General features: G+C 36.9%; 1 pseudogene; it reads left to right on the forward strand.

Annotated features, from left to right (window-relative positions):
* Positions 1-19,865, forward strand: part of LOC128638901 (sulfotransferase 2B1-like) — a 114,603-nt pseudogene extending 94,738 nt beyond the window's left edge.
* The last annotated feature ends 6,583 nt before the right edge of the window (positions 19,866-26,448 follow it).

The raw sequence follows: 26,448 nt of genomic DNA on the forward strand, positions 1-26,448 counted from the left end.
TTCAGGAGAAGAAGGTATTTGTAAAATCCGGTGCAATGTAAACTTTCATGAATGAAAGTGCCACTGTTTTTAATAGTTTTTTTAATAGTTTTTTTTTAAGAAACGGGCACTTTATCATGAAAGTTGACATTCACTTTAAGGGTTACTTTAATTTTTAACCACAGTTTGATGTGGTATTATGATGTTTTTTGAGGTTGGGCTGCCCCTTGAAGACTTTCAGTGAGGGATTGCTGGTATAGGCATTTACTCCTCTGATGGTTTAGTTTGGAGCAGAGTTACCTAGAGGTGATGGTTACAGGTCTGATTTAGGATTTATGGTAATTTAAGGCAAACAACCGCAGACAAATATGTTTTTGATAGCTGCTAGTGTGGTAATTTAAATTATTTTTGCGGCCACCAGTAGGGGGTGTCAATCATACAGAGCTTGATAAATCGGCCCCATGGAGTAAGTCTTGGATACTATGAGGTGACAAGTTCCAGAGTTAGGAGTTCAGTAAACTATGAAAGCTCTGCCTGCTTCTTACAGTGCTTTCCTGGTACACAATCATTTGCTTATCTCTTTTGCCGTCATTTATCAAAGTGACCTATGCTATGTTGTGCATTCTTGGTTTGGTTTTTATGATTACAATTCATAAACATGTTCTTGTAAGAAAATGACTTTTACTGCCAAATTTCAGTTATATAAAAACTATGCACAATTTACTGAAACTTTTTATAAATTAACATTTTCTTTAAACCCTTAAATACAATAAAAGGAATTAATATATAAAGGATAGAGAGTATTTTTACAGGTTTATGTGCTGATTCTCAGATATCATAAAAGGAAAACACTGCCTGGAGTAGTCATTATTAAAATATAGTGCTCTAATTGCTTTTCTTTTTTTAGGACCTGCAGGGCAGTGTGGTTAAAATTTGTAAGTTCCTAGGGAAGGATTTAGATGATTCTGCTATTGACTCGGTGGTCAAACACTCTTCATTCGAAAACATGAAGGATAATAAAATGTGCAACTTTACACTTGTCCCAAAAGAGTATCTTGACCAATCTAAAGGTTCCTTTCTGCGCAAAGGTAAATAATTTCTTTATTTCATATTATAAATATGTACCTTGTTGTTAATTAGAAGCTGCACATTGCAAAGTTAAAAAGTAAAGCAAAAATTTAATGTTTCTGTTATTATTACAAGGGAGATATAACTATGATTACAATTCAATTGACTCAGCAGCCATAGGTTTATTTGAATTACTTTAACTTTTACAGAACACGACATAAGATACAACAAATAACGAGAAGACATGGATTTTTATTTATTTATTTTATTTATAAAATATTTTACCAGGAAGGATACATTGAGATTTCTCTCGTTTTCAAGTATGTCCTGGGATCACAAAACATTGGAATTGATACAATAGGGTACAATAAATTACAAAAACAATAATAATAATACACAATATATGCAAAAACATAACATAGAACAGGTAGGAAATATTTAATCAACCATGACAGGTGCATTCTGTTTTGAGATCTGTAGAGAGGAATCTCTTAAAGGATATTAGGCTTGGGGAAGTTTTAAAAGTGTGAGGGAGGTCATTCCATAACTGTGGCACTCTGTAGGAAAAGGAGGATCGAGCTGCTTTCTTTTTGTATTGAGGCAAGCTAAATAATGTGCTGTTATTGGATCGGAGGTTATAGGAGGTGGGAATAGCAGGGGAGAGCATTCTGTTCAGGTAGGGTGGGAGCTTCCCAGAAAGGCTCTTAAAGACAAGGCAGGAAAGATGGAGGCTGCGTCTGGATTCCAGCGACAGACAGTTTAGTTCTTTTAGCATGTCACAATGGTGGGTCCTGTAGTTACATTGTAGCACAAAGCGGCAGAACGAGTTATACAATGTATTAAGTTTATTAAGATGAGTTTGCGGTGCAGGTGCATATACTACATCCCCATAATCCATGATAGGTATCAACATTTGCTGTACAATCTTTTCCTTTACTGTAGGGCTGGGGCAGGATTTGTTTCTGTACAGGGCACCTAGTTTTGGATAAAGTTTAGATGCAAGTTTTTCTATGTGGAGGCCAAAAGATAGATTGGGGTCTAACAACATACCCAAGTATTTAAAAGAGTGGGCTGCGGTCAGCGTGCAATTGGATTTTGTTTTGATGCGAAGATGGGAATTTTGTAATTTGTGTAATTTAGGTCTTGTTCCAAAGATAATTGTGACAGTTTTGTCAGTGTTTAGGAAGAGTTTGTTTTTTGAGATCCACTTTTCTACCTCTGTGAACTGGTCTTGGAGCACTGCTTCAAGCTGCGACAGATCGGAATTGTTTGCATAGATTACCGTGTCATCTGCATACATGTGTACAGTTGAGGATTTGCAGACATTAGGCAGATCATTTATAAATAATGTGAATAGTAGGGGGCCGAGAATGGAACCTTGGGGAACACCACACGTGACTGGGAGAGGGAGGGAGTTGCTGTCAGAAATGGAGACATATTGTGATCGATCCGATACATATGATCGAAACCAGGTTAACGGACGATCAGCAATACCAGAGTTTTTTAGTTTGAGCAGTAGTATGTCGTGGTCTACTGTGTCAAAGGCCTGTGTCAAGTTTGGGTATGTATCCAGACACCAAGGATTCGTTAATTACGGTTGTGACCGGTTTAGCAATTGCCGGCGCACTGAGCTTCAACAGCATTGCTGGTATTTGATCAGGTCCAGACTGGTTTTTCATTTTTAGATTATTAAGGTGTTTCTTAACAACATTCTTAACCACATTGATGGGTACAGGTCTAAAATTTAACTTCTCTATATTCGGTCTTTCCTGATTTAGTGGGGCCTGATCCACATTTGTAGTTTCAGGATGCATGTCATTTATTAGTTTGTCAATCAGGGTGGTGGAGCATCCGACAAAATAACTATTAAAGGCATTTGCTACTTCTAAGGGGAGTTGCAGGGTATGGTTGTCCATAGTGACAGTGGGGTGTTGGGAATGGATTGGAGGATTTTGTAAGTTATTTATGAGTTTCCAAAACTTTCTAGGGTTTAATATGTTATTGTTCAGATTTTCACAGAAATATTGGGCCTTGGCCAATTTTGTTTGTTTAGAGCATATATTTCGCCATTTTCTATATACACAGTGATCGTTCATAGAGCCTGTATGTTTGAATTTTGACCACAATGAATCCCGAAACTGGTATATTTGAATGAGGTCAGCTGTGATTCAATTCAGGTGTGCTCCTTTTACTCTCACCTTACGCAGTGGGGCATGTAAATTCCAAACTTGTAGGAGTTCAGACTGAAAGAATTCAACTGCAGTGTCTAGATCAGGGATTAAGTTTAATCTGTGCCAGGCTATGGTTTCAATAAGGAGATGTGCCATGTCAGAAATGGAATGCACAGGGGAGCTAGGTGGGCGGTAGATTCCTGCAACAATGATTGATTTACTGCATGGGATCTCAATTTTGCCAGAAAGGAAATCAAAGGTGGCAGAAGAGCTATATTTTTGTAAGGGGGTGTACTTTATGGAAATGTCAGCATAAATTACAATGCCGCCTCCTCTCTTTCCTCTATCATTTCTATGGCATGAATACCCATGTATTGCAATGGCAGAATCAGGTATTTTTGCAGTTAGCCACGATACAGAGATCACAATGATTTTGGGCTTGTAATGTGAACACCAAGCTTGCAGTGCATCGATTTTTGGTAGTAAGCTGCGAATATTACAGTGCACAAAGGCGAGGCCTTTTTTAGCTGGAAGGGCAAGTAACATAAGGAAAACGGATTTGGAAATCATTTTTGTTTGGCCATATTGTGAATGTAATACTTTATAATTTTGTGAGGTGGGGGTAGGGGGGTTATTTTTAATAACCCTCCACCAGCACTCAGCAGATAAGTTACAGCAACAGAGCAGGCCATGGTGTATGATAATGTGTTTTCCAGTTTGAGGTGTGTGTTTATGGCGGTAATGATAGGAACAAAATTGGAGTGAGAAAAGAGTTATCATGAATAACAGTATGGTCATATTTGGATTCATGTTAGTTTTATAAGGTGTGTAGATGGGAAAAAAAATAATATATATATATATACACACAGACAAATGGGCTAGAGGGCTTTGCTTTCTAAACAGCATACAATATTACTTTATTATAATTTATTTTATGTTATATAGTTATTTGCTGATCTCCTCCCAATTGCTAACAACAGTTTAAAGATGGAGTAAATGGCAAGACGTAGGGACAGATTACAAGTGGCGCGCTAATGATAGAGCAATAGCACTGGAGCGTGCTAACAGCAACTTAAATTTACAAGTCCATGGTGAAGCATGTTTATCAGAGAAGGATTATCGCAGCTGCCATCGCTCCAGTGCAACCTATACTTTCAATGGGTATTATGAATGCAATAACTTGCACTGGTATTACAAGTTGAAAGTTAAAGTTTGCACCAGAGATGTAACTAGAAACTTCCGGGCACGGTGCAAGAATCCATGAAGGGCTCTTCCCTCACTCGTACAATGCGAGGCTGGCGTATATTAGAGATGTGCACTGGATTTTCATTTTCACAAAACAAAAATTCAAATGAATGCACCAATTAAAATGAAAGAAAACAAAAAAATACTGATGAAAATCATCAGTATTCAATTATTTCCTTTAATTTTTAAAAAAGTTAATACTTACCTTAACATGCACTGGAGAGCACGCTAACACCAACCTGGTAAACAAGAGCGCTAAGCCTGCTGTTAGCACGGCTGGAGCTGTGGCAAGAAAAGGATCAGGCTAGTGCGCTCTCCAAAGAGAGTTAAGGTAAGTATTCTAGCTACAGGTGTACTATGATTAAGCGCCACTAGGGAGCGTGAAACACGTCAGACTATCCTTGCTTCATGCCTGTATACATTGTTAATGTGTCTTAATAAACTTTTTTGTTTTTAATTTCCCACTGATGTGCAGCTGATACCTTTATTACATTTTGTGATATTACAGTTTGATTTGCTGCTTAAGTGGCTAGCACCCTGCCTGTGGGAACTAACAAGTCGACGGTTGATGTCATCATCAGGTGCCTGTGGCCAGGATTGTTTCCAGTGAGCTTCGAGCGGCCATGCTGCTTTTGCTACAGGTGAACTTTTCACCTGTAGTTTTGAACAGTTACATTTGTTTTATCGAATGCTATTACAAGTTTTAAAAATTCCGGCTTGTGCGGGCGATATGGTGGCATATCCCATGATTTCCCCATAGACATCAATGGGGAGAGCCGGCAAAAACAAAGCCTAACACCTGCGATCGCGGAAAAAAAGCTCCGTAACGCAGCCCCATTGATGTCTATGGGGAAAGAAAAAGATACGTTTAACCGTAAACCCTAACATAAAAGCCACGTCTAAACACCCCTAATCTGCTGCCCCTAACATTGCCGCCATCTACATTACAGTTATTGACCCTTAATCTGCCACCCCCAATGTCGTCGCCACTATACTAAAGTTATTAACCCCTAAACCTCTGGCCTCCCACATCACTAACACTAAATAAATATATAAACCCCTAAACCTAACCCTAACGTAACCCTAACCCTAACGTAACCCTAAGTCTAACCCTAACCCTAACGTAACCCTATGTCTAACCCTAACCCCCCCTAACTTAAATATAATTAAAATAAATCTAAATTAAACTTACAATTATTACCTAAATAATTCCTATTTAAAACTAAATACTTACCTATAAAAAAAAAAAAAACTAAGCTAGCTACAATATAACTAATAGTTACATTGTAGCTAGCTTAGGGTTTATTTTATTTCACAGGTAAGTTTGTATTTATTTTAACTAGGTAGACTAGTTAGTAAATAGTTATTAACTATTTACTAACTACCTAGCTAAAATAAATACAAAGTTACCTGTAAAATAAAACCTAACCTGCCTTACACTAAAACCTAACATAAATAAAATAAATTAAAATAATAAAATACAATTATCTAAATTACAAAAAAAATAAACACTAAATTACACAAAATAAAAAACTAACGGCTAGATTTAGAGTTTTGTCGGTAACGACCCGCGTAGCTAACGCTGGCTTTTTTCTGGCCGCACATTTAAAATAACTCTGGTATTGAGAGTCCACAGAATGGCTGCGTTAGGCTCCAAAAAGGGAGCGTACAGGCATATTTAACGCCACTGCAACTCTCGATACCAGAGTTGCTTACGGACGCGGCCAGCCTCAAAAACGTGCTCGTGCACGATTCCCCCATAGGAAACAATGGGGCTGTTTGAGCTGAAAAAAAACCCAACACCTGCAAAAAAGCCGCGTTCAGCTCCTAACGCAGCCCCATTGTTTCCTATGGGGAAACACTTCCTACGTCTGCACCTAACACCCTAACATGTACCCCGAGTCTAAACACCCCTAGCCTTACACTTATTAACCCCTAATCTGCCGCCCCCGCTATCGCTGACCCCTGCATATTATTATTAACCCCTAATCTGCCGCTCCGTAAACCGCCGCTACTTACATTATCCCTATGTACCCCTAATCTGCTGCCCCTAACACCGCCGACCCCTATATTATATTTATTAACCCCTAATCTGCCCCCCACAACGTCGCCTCCACCTGCCTACACTTATTAACCCCTAATCTGCCGAGCGGACCGCACCGCTATTATAATAAAGTTATTAACCCCTAATCCGCCTCACTAACCCTATAATAAATAGTATTAACCCCTAATCTGCCCTCCCTAACATCGCCGACACCTAACTTCAAACATTAACCCCTAATCTGCCGACTGGAGCTCACCGCTATTCTAATAAGTGTATTAACCCCTAAAGCTTAGTCTAACCCTAACACTAACACCCCCCTAACTTAAATATAATTTAATTCTAACGAAATAAATTAACTCTTATTAAATAAATTATTCCTATTTAAAGCTAAATACTTACCTGTAAAATAAACCCTAATATAGCTACAATATAACGAATAATTACATTGTAGCTATTTTAGGATTAATATTTATTTTACAGGCAACTTTGTAATTATTTTAACCAGGTACAATAGCTATTAAATAGTTAAGAACTATTTAATAGTTACCTAGTACAAAATTACCTGTAAAATAAATCCTAACCTAAGTTACAATTAAACCTAACACTATACTATCATTAAATTAATTAAATAAAATACCTACAATTACCTACAATTAAACCTAACACTACACTATCAATAAATTAATTAAATACAATATCTACAAATAACTACAATGAAATAAACTAACTAAAGTACAAAAAATAAAAAAGAACTAAGTTACAAAAAATAAAAAAATATTTACAAACATAAGAAAAATATTACAACAATTTTAAACTAATTACACCTACTCTAAGCCCCCTAATAAAATAACAAAGACCCCGAAAATAAAAAAATGCCCTACCCTATTCTAAATTACTAAAGTTCAAAGCTCTTTTACCTTACCAGCCCTGAACAGGGCCCTTTGCGGGGCATGCCCCAAAAAATTCAGCTCTTTTTCCTGTAAAAAAACACATACAATACCCCCCCCCCAACATTACAACTCACCACCCACATACCCCTAATCTAACCCAAACCCCCCTTAAATAAACCTAACACTAAGCCCCTGAAGATCTTCCTACCTTGTCTTCACCTCACCAAGTATCACCGATCCGTCCTGGCTCCGATATCTTCATCTAAGCCCAAGCGGGGGCTAGACATCCATCATCCGACGGCTGAAGAAGTCCAGAAGAGGCTCCAAAGTCTTCATCCTATCCGGGAAGAAGAGTAGATCCGGACCGGCAACCATCTTCTTCCAAGCGGCATCTTCTATCTTCATCCGATGAGGACTGGCTCCATCTTGAAGACATCCACCGTGGACCCATCTTCTTCCGACGACGACTTCCCGACGAATGACGGTTCCTTTAAGGGACGTCATCCAAGATGGCGTCCCTCGAATTCCGATTGGCTGATAGGATTCTATCAGCCAATCGGAAGTAATGTAGGAAAATTCTGATTGGCTGATGGAATCAGCCAATCAGAATCAAGTTCAATCCGATTGGCTGATCCGATCAGCCAATCAGATTGAGCTCACATTCTATTGGCTGATCGGAACAGCCAATAGAATGCAAGCTCAATCTGATTGGCTGATTGAATCAGCCAATCAGATTGAACTTGATTCTGATTGGCTGATTCCATCAGCCAATCAGAATTTTCCTACCTTAATTCCGATTGGCTGATAGAATCCTATCAGCCAATCGGAATTCGAGGGACGCCATCTTGGATGACGTCCCTTAAAGGAACCGTCATTCGTCGGGAAGTCGTCGTCGGAAGAAGATGGGTCCACGGTGGATGTCTTCAAGATGGAGCCGGTCCTCATCGGATGAAGATAGAAGATGCCGCTTGGAAGAAGATGGTTGCCGGTCCGGATCTACTCTTCTTCCCGGATAGGATGAAGACTTTGGAGCCTCTTCTGGACTTCTTCAGCCGTCGGATGATGGATGTCTAGCCCCCGCTTGGGCTTAGATGAAGATATCGTAGCCAGGACGGATCGGTGATACCTGGTGAGGTGAAGACAAGGTTGGAAGATCTTCAGGGGCTTAGTGTTAGGTTTATTTAAGGGGGGTTTGGGTTAGATTAGGGGTATGTGGGTGGTGGGTTGTAATGTTGGGGGGGTATTGTATGTGTTTTTTTACAGGAAAAAGAGCTGAATTTTTTGGGGCATGCCCCGCAAAGGGCCCTGTTCAGGGCTGGTAAGGTAAAAGAGCTTTGAACTTTAGTAATTTATAATAGGGTAGGGCATTTTCTTATTTTGGGGGTCTTTGTTATTTTATTAGGGGGCTTAGAGTAGGTGTAATTAGTTTAAAATTGTTGTAATATTTTTCTTATGTTTGTAAATATTTTTTTATTTTTTGTAACTTAGTTCTTTTTTATTTTTTGTACTTTAGTTAGTTTATTTCATTGTAGTTATTTGTAGATATTGTATTTAATTAATTTATTGATAGTGTAGTGTTAGGTTTAATTGTAACTTAGGTTAGGATTTATTTTACAGGTAATTTTGTTATTATTTTAACTAGGTAACTATTAAATAGTTCTTAACTATTTAATAGCTATTGTACCTAGTTAAAATAATTACAAAGTTGCCTGTAAAATAAATATTAATCCTAAAATAGCTACAATGTAATTATTCGTTATATTGTAGCTATATTAGGGTTTATTTTACAGGTAAGTATTTAGCTTTAAATAGGAATAATTTATTTAATAAGAGTTAATTTATTTCGTTAGAATAAAATTATATTTAACTTAGGGGGGTGTTAGGGTTAGGGTTAGAATTAGCTTTAGGGGTTAATACATTTAATAGAGTAGCAGTGAGGTCCGCTTGGCAGATTAGGGGTTAATAAGTGTAGGCAGGTGGAGGCGACGTTGTGGGGGGCAGATTAGGGGTTAATAAATATAATATAGGGGTCGACGGTGTTAGGGGCAGCAGATTAGGGGTACATAAGGATAACTTAAGTAGCGGCGCTTTGCGGTCGGCAGATTAGGGGTTAATTATTGTAGGTAGTTGGCGGCGACGTTGTGGGGGGCAGATTAGGGGTTAATAAATATAATATAGGGGTCGGCGGTGTTAGGGGCAGCAGATTAGGGGTACATAAGTATAACGTAGGTGGCGGTCGGCAGATTAGGGGTTAAAAAAATTTAATCGAGTGGCGGCGATGTGGGGGGACCTCAGTTTAGGGGTACATAGGTAGTTTATGGGTGTTAGTGTACTTTAGAGCACAGTAGTTAAGAGCTTTATGAACCGGCGTTAGCCCAGAAAGCTCTTAACTACTGACTTTTTTCTGCGGCCGGAGTTTGGTCGTTAGATTTCTAACGCTCACTTCAGACACGACTCTAAATACTGGAGTTAGAAAGATCCCATTGAAAAGATAGGATACGCAATTGACGTAAGGGGATCTGCGGTATGGAAAAGTCGCGGCTGAAAAGTGAGCGTTAGACCCTTTTTTGACTGACTCCAAATACCGGCGGTAGCCTAAAACCAGCGTTAGGAGCCTCTAACCCTGGTTTTCACGGCTACCGCCAAACTCTAAATTTAGGCCTAAATTATCAAAAATAAAAACGAATTTATCCTAATCTAATAGCCCTATCAAAATAAAAAAGCCTCCCCAAAATCAAAAAACCCTAGCCTACACTAAACTACCAATGGCCCTTAAAAGGGCCTTTTGCGGCGCATTGCCCCAAAGAAATCAGCTCTTTTACCTGTAAAAAAATACAAACAACCCCCCAACAGTAAAACCCACCACCCACACGACCAAACCCCCAAATAAAATTCTATCTAAATAAACCTAAGCTAGCCATTGCCCTGAAAAGGGCATTTGGATGGGCATTGCCCTTAAAAGGGCATTTAGCTCTTTTACATAGCCCAAACCCTAAGGTTAAAAATAAAACCCACCCAATGAACCCTTAAAAAAACCTAACACTAACCCCCGACGATCCACAGTTTTCGAAGACCGGACATCCAACCTCATCCAGGCGGCAGACGTCTTCATCCAAGCGGGCAGAAGTCTTCATCCAGACGGCATCTTTTATCTTCATCCATCCGGTGTGGAGCTGGTCCATCTTCAAGACATCCGGCGCGGAGCATCCTCTTCTTCCGATGGTCGCTGAAGAATGAAGTTTCCCTTTAACTGATGTCATCTAAGATGGCATCCCTTACATTCCAATTGGCTGATAGAATTCTATCAGCCAATAGGAATTAAAGGGGAAAAATCCTATTGGCTGTTGCAATCAGACAATAGGATTAAGCTTTCATCCTATTGGCTGATCCAATCAGCCAATAGGATTGAGCTCGCATTCTATTGGCTATTTCAATCAGCCAATAGAATGCAAGCTCAATCCTATTGGCTGATTGCAACAGCCAAAAGGATTTTTTCCCCTTTAATTCCTATTGGCTGATAGAATTCTATCAGTCAATCGGAATGCAAGGGACGCCATCTTGGATGACGTCACTTAAAGGTAAACTTCATTCTTCAGCGACCATCGGAAGAAGAGGATGCTCCGCGTTGGATGTCTTGAAGATGGACCCGCTCCGCTCTTGGTCTCACAGCAAAACTTGTAATACCGGCGCTATGGGAGTCCCATTGAAAAAGGACTTTTTTAAAAGTGCGGTACTGACTTTGCGTGACGGCCAAAAAGGTGTGCAGTACACCTATTCTGACAAGACTTGTAATAGTGGAGTCAGGGAAAAAGCATCGTTATGAAGCATAACGATGCTTTTTCACTCATAACGCCAAACTCATAATCTAGCTGAATGTGATTTAGAGCATTTATTTGCAGGAAATGAGAACTTGTCAAAATAACAAAAAAGAAGCCGTGTTTTCAAACATCGATGAATGCAAAGAAAACAAGTTAAAATTATTTTTTAAATAGCACAATAACTTAGCAACAGTTAAGAAATCAATATTTGGTAGAATAACCCTTATTTTCAATCACAACTTTTCACCAGTCTTTCATATTGCTGTTGGGTGACCTTATGCCACTCCTTGTGCAAAAATGTAAACAGATTGGCATTGTTTGATGACTTTTGACCATCCATTTTCCTCTTGATCCCATTACAGAGGTTTTCATTGGGGTTCAGGTCTGGAGATTGGGCTACCATGACAGGGTCTTGATCCGGTGGTCCTCCATCCACACCTTGATTGACCTGGCTGTGTGGCATGGAGCATTGTCCTGCTGGAAAAAACAATCCTCAGAGCTGGGGAATATTGTCAGAGCTACCATCTGTTTTTTGATTATCAATCAGTAATGCTTTCAAAAAAACTTTCATTCTTCTGTGTATCTAATCATGCAATTCTAAGTTCCACACAAACCCTAACACCCTCACACACCCTCTCTCCACCATGCTTGACAGATGGTTTCAAGCACTCCTCCTGCATCTTTTCATTTGGTCTGCATCTCACAAATGTTCTCCTTTGTGAACACCTCAAACTTAGATTCTTCTGTCCATAACACTTTTATTTAAATCTTCTTTTCTTCAATCGTCCTCTGTCCAGTATCTGTGCTCTTCTGCCCATCTTAATCTTTTATTTTTATTGGCCAATCTGTGATATTGCTTTTCTTTGTAACTCTGCCTAGAAGGCAGGCATCCCAGAGTCACCTCTTCACTGTTGATGTTGAGACGTGTTTTAAAGCTGCCAGTTGAGGACCTGTTTCTCAAACTAGACAATCTAATGTGCCCAGTTGTGCACCGGGCCTGCAACACCTCTTTCTTTTCTGGTTAGAGCCAGTTTGTGCTGTTATGTGAAGGGAGTTGTATACAGCATTGTATGAGATCTTTTCAGTTTCTTGTCAATTGCTTGCATGGAAAGGCCTTCATTTCTCAGAACAAGAATAGAATGATGAGTTTCAGAAGAAACTTCTTTGTTTCTGTCCATCTTGAGCCTGTAATTGAACCTACAATTGCTGATGCTCCAGATACTCAACTAGTCTAATTAAGGCCAGTGTTATTGCTTCTTTAATCAGGATAACAATTTTCAGCTGTGCTAACATAATTGCAAAAAGATTTTCTAATGATCAATTAGCATTTTTAAATGATAAACTTGGATTAGCAAACACAGCGTGCCATTGGAACACAAGACAGATGGTTGCTGATAATGGGCCTCTGCATGCCCATGTAGATATCCCATAAAAATCAGTTGTTTCCAGCTACAATAGTCATTTACGACATTAGCAATGTCTACACTTTATTTCTGATCTATTTATGTTATTTTTTTTTTTTAAGAAAATGTAGCAGATCAATAACAGAAGACATGAAATTTTCCATGACATTCCCTGTCTCTCCATGTTGCTTCGCTGTGTTTTCTTAAAACTTTTCCCTCCTTTCCCTCCCCCTTAAACTATAACACTATTTATGTTATTTTAATGGACAAAGGAATTTCTAAGTGACTCGTTATTTTTAACACTAATGTATATATATTTTATATAATAAACTTGTTTGTACCTTAGCTTGGCAGCTATTTAAGTCTTTAGTGGCAGCCAAGGGGTTAAATGCCCCTTGTAGTAGGAGGTAGGAGGGAGAAGATTAGGTTTGACTTCTTGAGCTAAAATTTATGGTTGATGCCTAACCCCAGCTGTATTTGCATGAGTTACATTACACATGCACAAAAAGCTATGTGAGCAGCACACCCCCTCTCTCTCCTCCTCTCCTCTTACCTGACAGCCTGCACTAACAGCCCCCCTAGACGGCTGGGCCCCGTTGGAACTGCGATGCCCTGCGACCCATATAGTTACACCTCTGGTTTGAACACAAGCGAAAGCTGAAACTGTACTACAATCTTTATAACAAATAAAGGACAGAAGTAAAGTGTAAGGGTTTTACACAAATCACATCAAAAAGATTAAAATAAATTATTTCACTCATATATCTACTTTTTAATAAAGATATATCATTTTAATATTAATTAAAAGAGTTATAAGGGATATGGCATATGTCAAAGTGTTTGACTGGAAAGAGCTCAAATTTATATATACATACTGGTTTAAACACTTCAAATGCAACACCACCACTCGATTAAAAAAAGACAAGCAGTCCTTTATTGAGTTGTTTCAATTCATAGTTTGTACAGCAACATTTTGAGTCGCAACAAGCCCTTATTAATGCTACATAACGAGTGACACAAAGTATTAATTGAGCTGCTGATTTACTCAACACAGCAAAAATAAAGCAGTTTTGCTTGACATACTTAAAGGGACAGTCAACACCAGAATTTTTGTTGTTTGAAAATAGATAATCCCTTTATTACCCATTACCCAGTTTTGCATAACCAACTCTGTTATATTAATATACTTTTTACCTCTGTGATTAACTTGTATCATCTTCTGACAGCCCCCTGACCACATGACATTTTATTTATTATCTATTGACTTTCATTTTAGCTAATTAGTGCAGTGTCTGCCACAAGCCACAGGCATGATCACAATGCTATCTATATAACTCACATGAACTAGCTCCCCTGTTGTGAAAAGCAAATAAAAAAGCATGTGATAAGAGGTGACCTTCAGGGGCTTAGAAATTATCATATGAACCTTCCTTGGTTTAGCTTTCAACTAAGAATACCAAGAGAACAAAGCAAAAATGGTGATAAAAGTAAATTGGAATGTTGTTTAAAATTACATGCCCTATTTGAAACTTAAAAGTTTTTTTTGGACTTGACTGTCCCTTTAACATAGCACAATTGTTTTATAGCACCATCTTGTGGCCATATTTATTATTTCACCCTAAACCAGTATCGTCTCACCCTATTTACATTTAATAGTTAAAATAAAATTCTTTAATTACAAATTTTAGAATCCCTATTCAGACCTTTAGGATGAAGTGTGTCCGTTTTTTTAATGTAAGGATACTGGCTATGTTTTATCTTTTCTATTGAAGGCTGAATTGTGTTCAGTAGGTTTCTCCCTGGCAGTACAGTAAGTTTTGTCAATATAGTCCACACAGACACTTAAGCAAGTATATAACATAATTTGTTAGGCATGTAAATAGCCCCTTTAATTATTATTTTATTATAGACACTTGGCTTGATAGAAATTTACCGTAGCAATTACTGCAGTCAGTAGTAAGATAGTGAATGCCTTGCTTTTTATGTGTCCCAATGTCTGCTCTACCTAGCTTATCCCTTCGATTTGTTACTCTCCTAAAGGAGGGAACTGGAACATTTTGAAAAGCTTCTATTTGAGGGTTACACTTACCTAAAAGGTACCAATATTTCTTAATAATATCTAACATTCTATTACTTTGTGCACTATATTCAGAAACAAATATTAAACTATTTTTTCCTTTAGTCCCCTGTCTTGATGTTACATTAGATGCCCCAAACCCTAGTCTACAGTTATTCTTAATTAATTCACTCGGATATACCCTTTTAGGAATTTATTTTCCATTTTCATCCCAACTGTTCCTCATCTTTTACAATTATTTTTAGTTGCATTAACTGGCTTTTAGGAACTGACTTGAAAACTCTTTTTGGATGAAAACTTGAAAAGCGTAGTAAGGTGTTTCAGTCTGTTTCAATATTTTATATTTAAAGGAATAGTCTAGTCAAAATTAAACTAAAACAATTTTAGGCAACTTTCTAATTTACTCCAATTATCAATTTTCTTCATTCTCTTGGTATCTTTATTTGAAAAAGCAGGAATGCTTTATTTGAAAAAGCAGGAATGTCAGCACCTGGAAAGCTCGTTCTGATTAGTGTCTAAATGTAGCTACCAATCAGCAAGCTCTACCCAGGTGCTGAACCAAAAATGGGCCGGCTGCTAAGCTTACATTCAAATAAAGATACCAAGAGAATGAATAAAAATGTATAATAAAAGCAAATTAGAAAGTTGCCTAAAATTGCATGCTCCATCTGAATCATGAAAGTTTAATTTTGAAAAAAACCATCCCTTTAATAAATACATAAGGCACCTTAATAAAACTCATGTCGGGTTAGCGCACATCAAGAATTAGTCTATGCCTCTCAGGTTTGCGTACATAAACCGAACAGTAATACACTGTATGTGAAGAACATTGGAATGTTAACTATATACAGTCAATACACTGTAAAACACATTATTAAATATTATAATATAATTCTTATTTAGACAAAAAAAGAGATAATGATCCCAGTTATCCAAAAGTTAAAAAAAAACAGCTTTATTTCTGTCTGGTTAAAATAACGACATGTTACATACAAAAAGAGGTAAGAAAGGCTTTACGCGTTTCGGCTTTGGCCGTACTCATAAACCTGAAAAGGCACAGGTGTGTGCCGTTTAAAAAGGATTAATCTGTGTCGGTCATTGGTTGGTGTTAAACACACCACTATTAACCTGTAAGGTACACACACACACACATATATATATACTGTTTATATATATTATAGTCTGTTGCATTTAAATACATGGCTATATACCATATACTTTTTTAAAGGACATTGTACACTAGATTTTTCTTTGCATACATGTTTTGTAGATGATTCATTTATATAGCCCATCTGGGGGTGTTTTTGTAAAAATGTATAGTTATTTTAAAAAATTTCAGACTCCTAACCAAGCCCCAAAGTTTTAGATGTATACTGATGTCTACAGACTCCTGCTTTCTCCGGATTGTGTAATGGGTCTTTCATATGTAGGGGAGAGTCTGCTCTTCCTGCTTTCTCAGCCCATTTCAGTGGGTTTCCCAACTTAACCTCATCAACAGTGCTAAACTGGGAGCTTCTAAGTAAGTTTTTAAAAGTTTTTATATTGGATTTTTATGTCATTATCTGTGCATATTCTTCTTTATAGTAGTTTTTATTACATGCAGTGATATGAAAATTGGTGTATACTGTCCCTTTAATTGAATATGTATATGATTCATTTTTATTAGATCGTGTTTATATGAGTGTTATAGTATATTTTATTGTATTTATGTTGTGTTTGGTGCAACTTTAATTTTTTCCCTAACCCTTTATGCAAGGTCTTCACTCGCACTAAGACAACGTGTGTTAAATTCGAAACGCTTGAATAATGGGTTGAAGTTTCAATGAGTAAAAAATATATAAAACTGCAATTCCCGATATATTTACACTTCTGCGGCTAGTATAATAAATCTCTAAGAAAACAAGAAAGGGAAAACAATTTTACAGTACAGACTCCCTTTAAGGATTGATTTATTTTCTTCACAATCCTGCTTGATGAGTTGATGATGACTTACTTTATGATGATTTACTTGATTTCTTTGCTTTGAAAAAATGTGGAGACTTTTGTCTAAAATGCATGAAAATATTTCCTAAGAAAAACAATGTAATAATTTGCTCTTTGTACTTATGAAAATAATTATCATATCCATAATAGAAGCTACTCCACATCCTATGTCTATCCCCATTCCTCAATATGTAGATTGAAAGTTATTAGGCATATGGTCTCCCTTCTCTTTTATTTTAGGGTTGCCACCCATCCCTTAAAATACAGAACACTTATACATTACACATGCTGCAGGGTGTGCAGGGAGGAATATGAATAGTGCTGTCCAGAAACACAATACATGTTTCTCCCAGCACACCCTGCAGCATGTGTAACTCATAAGTGTCCAGGAAAACATGGCTGAGGTGGCAACCCTACTTTTATTATTATTTTTTTAAGTGTATTTTATGTATCAGTGTTATTTTATCAACAGACATTGGCCTCTATTTATCAAAGTCTGGCGGACCTGATCCGACAGTGCGGATACCTCGCTGAATACGGAGAGCAATACGCTCTCCGTATTTAGCATTGCACCAGCAGCTCACAAGAGCTGCTGGTGCAACGCCGCCCCCTGCAGAATCACGGCCAATGGGCCACCAGCAGGGAGGTGTCAATCAAACCGATCGTACTCGATCAGGTTGAATTGCGGCGATGTCTGAAAGTAAAAATGTATTGATTGCGCGAATAAAAAGCCAAATTTACAGTATTGCATGTGCGATATATTAATCTACTTAGTGTTTTGTAAAACTTTTTTGTTTCACAAAACAGTTAAACAGAGCTCGGAGGTCGCGCTAACCCGACGCTAACTTCAATTGCTCTTTTAACTTGTAATACAAATGAAAACACAGCACGTTTAAACACCTGTCGGTGATAAACCCCTTATCGCTTGCTTGTAACTGTTAGCGCTCCACTCATAATCTGGCCCTCAGTTGTTTAATTACACCCTATGTTAGGGATATATTTTTATCCCTCATTTTCAGGGGCTCAAAGGTAATTGTACAAACTAACATAATTATAAATAAAATGATTGTTAATACTTGCAGTGAAGAACTACTTTGCCAGGTCTTTAATGCAGTTGTCTTAAATTTCTGCTTGTTTATGTGTCTTTTTGTCTTCAGTTTTGTCTTCAGCAAGGGAAATGCATGTTTAATAGAATTGAGGTCAGGTGAATTACTCGATTCAAGAATATTCTACAGAATCATGAGTCATTCTTTTCCTTCTCCATACCATTATCTTCCCATCAGTCTGGTAAAAGTTAATCTTAGTTTTAATTTTTCCAAAGAATATTGTTCAAGAATTGGGCACACTTTTTTTTAGGTTTTCTTGCAAAGTCTAATTTGGCCTTCCTATTCTTGAGGTTTATCAATGGTTTGCACCTTGTAGTAAACCTTCTATATTTACTTTCTTGACTGCAGACATTAAAAATGATATGCATACCTCCTGGAGAATGTTCTTGACTTGGCTAGATGTTGTGAAGTGTTGTTGTTTTTTTTAATAAGGAAAAATATTTGCTGTCATCAACCACAGTTGACTTCCGTGGTTCCCCAGAACTTTTGGAGTTCCTGAGCTCACCCGTATATTCCTTCTTATTATTAAAGTAACAAATTGACTACTTCTAATGTTTATTCTATTTCTCTGAGGGTTTTGTTTTATTGTTTTCCACCGGATGATGACCCGCTTTACTTGCATTGACAGCTCTTTGGTCTTATATTGAGAATTCACATCAACAGCTTTCAAATGCAAATTCCACATTTGGAATCAACTCCAGACCAATTAAATGCTTACTTGTTTTTCAAATAATGATGGAAGAGCTACGTCTGACTGTGAAACAGCTTCTCAGCCAATTGTTCAAGTACTTTTGGTCTCTTGACAAAGAGGGGACTAAATATCGAAAGTGTTATAAAAATTCATAAAACACTCACCCAATTTGGATGTAAATACTATGAAATTAAAGCTGACCATCTGCTCTTTAAGGGGTCCGTTATAGCGAACCATGTCCACCGCACATCGATAAATGCCGACAGCATATGCACCAGGTGCTGGTACAATACCGCCCTAACAGATTCGCGGCCAATCTACCACTAGCAGGGGGTGTCAATCAACCCGATCGTATTCGATAGGGTTGATTTCTGTCTGCCGCCTCATAGCAGGCGGACAGGTAATTGAGCAGCGGTCTTTAGACCGCTGCTTCATAACTTGTGTTTCGGGCGAGCCTAAAGGCTCGCCAGAAACACAAGTCATCATGCACCTTTCAGAGCTTGATAAATAGACCCCTAAGCCCAAATTCATTTTATAATTTGAACTCCAATCCTTTTTGGTAACAGCTAAAATAACTATAGCCTCATCAATGTCCAAATACTTAGGGAGCTAATTGTGTAGCCTTCCTCACTTAAAGGGACACAAAACTCATAAGTGGACATAAAAATATCACCTGAACATCTCTATGTAAAAAAAAGGGAATATAGGTTAACCCCCACTAAAATAAAAAATAAAAACAATAGCTAATCACTATCAACAAACTATAACATGACTGTCTGCACATGCCAGATGCAAACTTCCTTTCAAGAAATGGGACTAGAATCCTGATTGTCTGTTTTAATTTTGAGGTAAAATAGCTTCCTTTTTTACATAGAGATGTTCAGGTGATATTTTCTAGTCAGCTTTTTACAGCTATGCTGCATCACTTTCAAGTGCTTCATCATTTGAGTATCACGTCCTTTTAAATACTTTACAGACACTCCTTGTTCTGTTTTATCATCTCGCTCTTCTCTTCTTCTGCAATCCCTCTTTCACTCTCTGTTTATCTCTCAGGGTTTTGGTGTCCCCTTACTACAATTAAACTTATTTTAATATCTAACAACAAACCCAAGCCTTTATTGATGGGGGACATTACAGATTTGAAATTTTATTTTGCCAGATTTTATAATTGCATGCAAGCATTATTTAAATAGGGCAGCTAGACTACAGATTAAAACTGTTTCATTTAACTAGTTATCATTTGCATTTTCTTGCAGGAATCTCTGGAGACTGGAAAAACCATTTCACTGTTGCTCAGAGTGAATATTTTGATAGTGTTTATCAAGAGAAGATGAAGGATCTGAATATCAAATTTCCCTGGGAAGAAAATTCGTCATACACAATTGCTTAAAATCTGTTTAATAAGAAAAAAAACATGTTTCCAATAATTTTATTTCAGTGACTATATCATTATAATTTTTCTATCTAAAACCATTTATATATATATATATGCTATTTGAAATCAATAATCAGCATGCAGATATTTTTAAATCGCAGCCTTTTTAAGGTCTTCCAAGTATGGACTTGAGCAACCATAATCAAATTGCTGTATCTTAAAAGTGAATGCAAAAAGGCTAAGAGCACCAATGAGGTTCTTGTTCAAGTTAACAACCCAACCTTTCAAAGCTGATGAAACACCATTTAACATTTTCCAGGAGCATAATTAGTGCCCAAAATAATATTTAAGGTGTACACATTAGTTACCAAGGCCTTACATTGTTTTATCTGATCTCCCATTTCCCATCATAACACCACTTACAATTTACAACACACACAGTGCTGATCTTTTTTGCAAACGCAAAAGTTTTATCTTCCGAATGTGAATACGTTACTAGATATTGTAAACATCTGACATTTTTACTCAGTTTTACTCTTTTGCAAATATTTGTGATAATATGTGTCCAATAAAGCTTTGCAAAAACAAATAACATTTCTATTACCAAGCTCTATGCGTTAAAGGGAAATTAAACACTAAACAGATGCTAGATAGAATGATGCATTCAAAGAACAGATTAGTCTGAGAATATCATGTAGATGTGTTTTTTAAAGTTTCATTATCTGTTTAAATATTGACAAAATAAGTGTAAAGTTTAAGGGGCCAATTTATCAATATCTGTCCGACATGATACGCTGTAGCGTATCATGTCCAACAGACATCGCTGAATGCCGACAGCAGTTCACCAGAACTGCTTGTGCAATTCTGCCCCCTGCAGATTCGCAGCTATTTAGGGACAGTTATAAATAGTTAGAGGGTGTAGCCAATGGCTGTGTGGAATATAACAGTGTTCTGCACTTCCATTTCTAACAGCAACTGAAAAGCTCACAATTTCAGAATAGTATTATTTACAAAATAAATAATGAAAGTATATTGCAAAAGTTTTTTTATTTATACAATTTATCATTTTATATTACTATATCACAGTGTTCAATGTCCCTTTAATCTATCATTTGCAGTAATAAAAAATAATTATATCACTTATGTACTCAAATGGTATCTCTGTATTTGTTTTAGTGTCCAGTGGTCATATAATCTGGATTAGGACTGATTAAGAATAGCTGTATCAGTAGGATGTAGGAATCCTGGTAACTCTGTGCATGGTCAGCATATGGATGAAATCAGCAACATTAGTTAAAGGGACAGTCTACACCAGAATTGTTATTGTTTTAAAAGATAGATAATCCCTTTATTACCTATTCCCTAGTTTTGCATAACCAACACAGTTATATTAATACACTTTTTACCTCTGTGATTACCTTGTATCTAAGCCTCTGCAGACTGCCCCCTAATTTCAGTTCTTTTGACGGATTTGCATTTTAGCCAATCAGTGTTTACTCCTAGGTAACTCCACGTGCATGAGCTCAATGTTATCTATATGGCTCACATGAACTAACACCCTCTAGTGGTGAAAAACTGTCAAAATGCATTCAGCTTAGAGGCGGCCTTCAAGGTCTTAAAAATTAGCATATGAACCTCCTAGGTTTAGCTTTCAACTAAGAATACCAAGAGAACAAAGTAAAATTGGTGATAAAAGTAAATTGGAAAGTTGTTTAAAATGACACGCCCTATCTGAATCAAGAAAGTTTATTTTGGACTAGACTGTCCCTTCAAGCGGGTAAAGGTTTCACCATCATCTAACAGAGGTTTCAGCTTGCACAGGAACTGATAGAGGATCACTTAGATAAAACAGCAGAAACGTGGCTGCCTATACAGGATACATTATCAACAAAGGAAAGGAAAAGGCTTCAAATGAACTATAATTCATAAGGACATTTGTTACAGAGACAATCAAGTGGCACACGTATAATCAAATTCCTGTTGGATATAAAGCAGTCAACAATCACAGAGCTACAATAATAAATAAAATATATATATAGTAAATCTAAACTGTTAGTTTTTCATTTTACATAAGAGCAAATACCCTACTGTAAAACTTAGACATAATGCAGTTACTGTTATACAATTTTGAATCATTTGACATTTAAATGATATTGCACTGGGGTGTACTCACTTCTGTTGTATACTGTATATACTGTGTGTAAATATATATATATATATATATATATATATATATATATATATATATATATATACTGTAAATATATATATATATATATATATATATATGTATGTGTGTGTGGGCTCGTGTATGTGTATTTGTTGTTTTTAAGCACCTTTTTATATTCAACCCCTAGCTGACAAAGCTCTAGTTGTAAGGGAGACTAATATATGACTCTTAGCTGTCATGTTCATATCAATACACACAGACTACATCCTTCTGAGCTTTATTAGTTGATATTAAATAGTTTTAACTAAAAAGAAGCTAACTTTTTAAGTTTAATACATTTACATGTTCTATGTGAATCACTTTGACTTATATGTCCTGTTAAAATTGATATAATAGCTATTTCTTGATCTACTTTACAGACACCTTCTATTTCTGGTGGGATCTTACTGTTTTAGTTTAGTGTTACAAAATGAGTTTGTCAACATAAAATACTTTGTGGCAGCTTTTTATTTTTAAACATTTTTCTACCATCATTAAAAAAGTTTTCCTTCAAAACACTTGGTAATGTGATAACATTCCAATTCTGCTTCATGAAAGGATACAACCAGTGAGTGCCTGATTCACATTAGCTCATTAGTTATATACTCATCTGAGATGACAAAAATACACAATTTGTTCTATATATTTAACTACTTTGCAGGGGTTAAACGCATAGTAAAATAAATATATTTGTATAAAAAAACATCTACAAAATAGTGGATTTTTCACACTAGAATATTTTTTTTACAGTGACATTGTAAGGCACAAATTAAATGCTCTTATTTATTAGTGCCCCTTACTAACAATGGGCTTCACAACAATCAATATGAATTCTATTTTGAAGTGTTTTGCATGTTTTTTTATGAGATTTCCAAATTCAAACCTATTCCAATACATTTGAAAACCCAGAAAAACACCCCTTATACCATTCATGTGGACAATGCACCATAATTTCTACAATAAATATTGTTTTTTTATGTTAAAGGGACACTGAACCCAATTTTTTTCTTTTGCGATTCATTTAGAGCATGACATTTTAAGCAACTTTCTAATTCACTCCTATTATCAAATTATCTTCATTCTCTTGGTATCATAATTTGAAATGCAAGAATGTAAGTTTAGATGCCGGCCCATTTTTGGTGAACAACCTGGGTTGTTCTTGCTGATTGGTGGATAAATTCATCCACTAATAAAAAAGTGCTGTCCAGAGACTCAACCAAAAAAAAAGCTTAGATGCCTTCTTTTTCAAATATATATTGCAAGAGAACAAAGAAAAATTGATAATAGGAGTAAATTAGAAAGTTGCTTAAAATTGCATGCTCTATCTGAATCACGAAAGAAAACATTTGGGTTCAGTGTCCCTTTAATGCACATGTTAAAGAACAAGATTTTTGTTTCATAAAAAAATAAAATTAAAATCACACTTTTTAATTATGAAATATGTACAGAATTTACAACTGTACTATTATATAAATGTGTATTGATAGTTGCAATGAAAGTATTATATTAGTTGCACATGTGTCCAGAATTAAGATGATGTATAAGTGAAAAATTGTTAAATTAATGTAATTTACATAATTTAACAAAATAGAGCATTTCATTTTTGCATTAGATTGTTGCTTTAGGAAAGAAGAATCACAGATCATATGTTTAGCAAGAATTGAGAAAAAAGTCATTGGTTTTTTTGTTTTGCACTAGAATGGCCGTCCTTTTATTTAAGTTTTATGTACAGAGGAAAGTCAAGAGAGTGTGCTGCTAGAGAGTCCCAGTCTTCCTAGATATTTTAAGCATAACTAATCCTAACCCATATGCTGGAGAATTCTGCTTCAGTCATTTTAGCTTTAATATTATTGCACTGTGTAACCCCTTTCTCACCCCAATCAGGTCCTAGAATCAAGCAGTAGTAAATAGTAGTTATATTCACTTAAAGGGAAATTACCCATTTTTTTCAGATACAGATACAGAATACAATTTTAAACATCTTTCTAATTTACTTCTATGATCTCATTTGTTTCATTCTCTTGGTATCATTTTTTGAAGGAGCAGCAATGCACTGCTGGTTTCTAACAGAACACATAGGTGAGCCAATTACAATTGGTATATATATGCAGCCACTAATCAGCAGCTAGAACCTAGGTTCTTTGCCAATCCTGAGTGTGCCAAGATACACCTTTCAGCAAAGGATAACAAGAGAAGGATGCAATTAAATAATACAAATAAATCGGGAAGTTGTTTACGTTTCATGTCCCTTTAAGATGACCATAATAAATCCAGAAACTGAGGATCCTAAAACTTTGCTACAGAATCTTATGGAATCTTGATAATAACAGTGTTTCATTTACTCAATTTTTTTAATATAATATTTTGCCGAATAAGGCCTCACGTATGAAAGTGCCAGTGGATAATGTTCCCAGGCAGGGTATCTGTCAGCCTGCATACACATGGTTTGTTAGTCACACCAGACAGATCAGTCCTGGGTGATTTCACTCCACCACCTCTGAGGAAGTGGAGAATCAGGAAACAGCAGTCCTCCGAACCCTATTTCTAACTTGCAGTTGCAGGCTTGCATGAGCATTCACAGCTTTGTAGCAGATCTCTGGTACTCAGTTCCCCAAGTAATGGGGGAAACCTGCAGGAACTCCACTACAGAGTCTCCTTTTCTCTGTCCCAACCCCAGAACAGCACCAGCATAAAGCATCTGTCATCAAAGAGATCATTGCTGAGACCAGGGTCAAGAATGAAGCCATATCTCCTCCAGCTGGGCTGATTTCAGTGGGTAGCATCACCTCCCTGACACATATCAGTCCCTCTGCCCCACTCCTTCCTCCAGACAGGTAATGATTTCTTTGTTCAGATAAATCAGAGGCAGCCAGGAATGGGGCGTGTGTAAGAGCTGTCTTTAACTGCTGGAAAGCCGCCTCACACTCAGGGGACTACAGGACCTGCCTGGGGAGGGTTTTCTATGTCAGGTTTGTCAGTGGTTGGGCTAGGGTGCTGCAGTTGTGGATAAACTTACTGTAATAACCTACTGTACCCAAAAAGGCTAGGGCCTGAGTCTGGCAAACTGGCCGGTTGGTGACAGCCTCTATCTTCGCTGGCTCCAGTTTTTGCCTTCCACAGCCCACCCGATGCCCGACATACTGTACCTCTGCAATGTCTATATGAGACTTGTCCAGCTTCAATGCCTTGCCTCTAGCCCTGATCCTATCCAGCACCTCCACTATGTGGCCTAAGTGTTCTTCCAAGGTAGCACTATATATGGCAATATTGTCTAGGTAGGCACAGGCAAAATCTTGAAGGCCATCCAGAAGACAATCTACCATTCCTTGGAAAGTATAAATAAATAAATTGTGGGGACACCCCACCCGAAGGGGCGTTAAAGTAAATGTAAATTTTGATGCTAAAGTGCCTGGTTTTTTAAAATTTGATTAAAAACAGGGGCACTTTAATTCATCAAAATTTACATTTCCCTTCTGTTGTGAAAAAAACTTACCTTTTAAACTTGACAGCTGCTCCAGCTTCCCCCGGTCGTCGCAAACCATTTCTGACCTCAGAAATGATGGATCGGTCATCCTCCAATCACGGCTTCCCCCCAGGGGGAATCAGTGTCTGATTCAACTCCGTGATTGGAGGAAGCCGGATTCATCATTTTAGAAGAGGCTTGCGGTGGGCAGAGGACGCTGGAGCGGCTGTCAAGATTCAAAGGTAAGTATTTTTTCACAACACAAGTGACCAAGTTTTGGCCATTATACACCCATATTGATAACCTCTTTGGGCCCAGCTTTTCCACCAGCACAATGTTGATGCTAAAGTGCCTGATTTTTAAAAATTTGATTAAAAACAGGTGCACTTTAATTCATCAAAATTTACATTTCACTTGTGTTGTGAAAAAATACTTACCTTTGAATCGAATTTTTAAAAAACGTGCACTTTAGCATCAAAATTTACATTCACTTTAAGTGTGCTGGTGGAAAAACTGGGCCCAAAGAGATTATCAATATGGGTGTATAATGGCCAAAAAACAACATATAGTACTGTATTACTAAAGAGCGTAGAAATAACACATAGTACTGTATTAATAATGCATAGTACTGTATAAATAATGCATAGTACTGTATTAATAAGGAGCGTAGAAATAGGGTGGCTGGGTGAAAAATACAGACAATAAAGAATATGTAAAAACATATGCTGTATATAAAAACGGTTTTATTCCAAGGAATATATGGAACAAGATTGCTAGAACTATGTGGCAATCTGGCAGAGTTAATCCCAATCTAGAGTAAAATGTTTAAAAAGCAAGAGTGAAAAACATATGTCAAACATATAACAAAATAAGGGTATAACAAAAAAAATGAACAATAAAGAAAATAATGAATGATATTAATGAAT

The sequence above is a fragment of the Bombina bombina genome, chromosome 8 (genome assembly GCF_027579735.1).
Source record: "Bombina bombina isolate aBomBom1 chromosome 8, aBomBom1.pri, whole genome shotgun sequence".
In the NCBI taxonomy this organism is placed as follows: Eukaryota; Metazoa; Chordata; class Amphibia; order Anura; family Bombinatoridae; genus Bombina; species Bombina bombina.